At 46.0% G+C, this 1607-nt stretch overlaps 1 long non-coding RNA gene across 9 annotated transcripts in view; it reads left to right on the top strand.

Moving 5' to 3' along the window:
- Positions 1-774, top strand: part of LOC119353908 — a 5417-nt gene extending 4643 nt beyond the window's left edge. For all 9 annotated transcript variants that reach the window (XR_005170586.1, XR_005170591.1, XR_005170589.1 and 6 more), the window contains exon 8: positions 170-774. This is a non-coding gene — a long non-coding RNA (uncharacterized LOC119353908). The remainder of the gene's footprint in view (positions 1-169) is intronic.
- Positions 775-1607: the final 833 nt, after the last annotated feature.

The following is a 1607-nucleotide window of genomic DNA, read 5'->3' as shown; positions in this document are numbered from 1 at the left end:
TTTTCATATGCACCATCTGAAATAAGATAGACAGCAATGGTGCCACATATATGTTCCAACATCTTACTTCTACTGTTCTACAACAATGTTGCCACATATATGTCTCAGCATCTTCTGTTTCACTTCATCGTCTAATTTATATAAGTCTAAATCGCTTTTCAAACCACAGGATGCGCATGACCACGGCTAGGAACCTCCAGAGTACATCATCTGCGGTGAGCATAGAGCTTATCCGCATGACCACGGCTAGGAACCTCCAAACTAATTTAAAAACCCAATGATCAGCCTCGGGTGGCTACAGATGCTGCAGCCGGTTCAACCTATGGCCATCATAAAGAACAGGAAGGACTTGTACACACCGCCGACTGAATGTAGTGGAAGGAGCATGTCCTGCAGGAGATGGACAGCAAGGCCGCTGACAAGGTCTCTGAACGACGCGCTAGCGGTGGTGGCGGCGGCGACCAAGGCCGTTGGCGAGAAGATCGCGATGGAGGAGAAGTTTTGGAACTGGAAGATGGAGATTGTTAGGAGGAAGCACAACCACATCTTGTGTTGGTGGAGAAGAAGCAGGGAAGCCGCTTGCTGAGAAGACCACGCAACAGAAGACCCCCACCACCGCCGGTGCCATCTCTAGCACGAGCTGACCACATCGGGCGTTAGTTGGATCATAGAATGTATCATGTCATCAGATACATAAAGTATATCATCAGTTGCATGTACATTCAAGAGGCTCTCATTGTTTGAATGCAGCTGTGCTACACAAATTGCTAAAAACAAATCAGAAAGTGCGTGTGTGCCTACCTGGCACCGCACAACCACCTCTCAGGCGGCGCGCCACGGGCACGCCCCAACCACTAGTTACACACAATCTGGTGCCATTGCTAGGCAAAGCCGTCTCACGTTTAGGACCAAATATTGCAACATAAGTCGAGGTATATGTGAGATTGGTGACTCTAAGGTGGAGATTACTGTTGCTTGGTCCCAGCTTATCAAGAACAAGATGGAAATCCTCTAAGGACGTGTTTGATTGTTCTTGTGGCTATGGAGTAGATCCGGCTTGATCCCTACTCCATCTTCGACCGGTACTTCTGCGAGAAGGACGACAAGGGCGTTGGGAAGTGCAAGGGCAGCCGTGGATAATCTTCTCCACCATAGCCAAACATGCCAAATTTTGATAGTCCGATGGCATGTTATAGTAGCTGGACGATGTAACATCGTTTACGTAGTTGCATGGGTTTGCATGAATTTGAGATATGCTAATTGAGGTGCCTGGTTGTGAGATTGGAAATTTGTCAGACGCGTCCGCGGGCGTTTGAAGGGTCGGATTTGTCAAGTCTGGCTGTAGATACTCTTTACAGATGGTAAAAGTGATTGATGCCACCAATATATGGGCACTCTGTTGCTCGAAGCTACAAACCGAAAAAATGGTGTGTCGTACGTACATGATTTTAGAGGACAGGCAATAATGAATTTTTCTCCACGTTTAGTTTAAGGGTGTGTCTAGGGCATATCTAAATGTGCTCTAGTTATTGCATATCTAAGTGAATGAATTAAGCATAAAGAAAAAAAGAAAAAAGAGAAAGAAAATATTCACACAAATCTTAATG

This window comes from Triticum dicoccoides, chromosome 2A (genome assembly GCF_002162155.2).
Source record: "Triticum dicoccoides isolate Atlit2015 ecotype Zavitan chromosome 2A, WEW_v2.0, whole genome shotgun sequence".
NCBI classification, from domain to species: domain Eukaryota; kingdom Viridiplantae; phylum Streptophyta; class Magnoliopsida; order Poales; family Poaceae; genus Triticum; species Triticum dicoccoides.
Note: the sequence above shows the minus strand (reverse complement) of the source record. Positions and strands in the feature narration are given on the sequence as shown.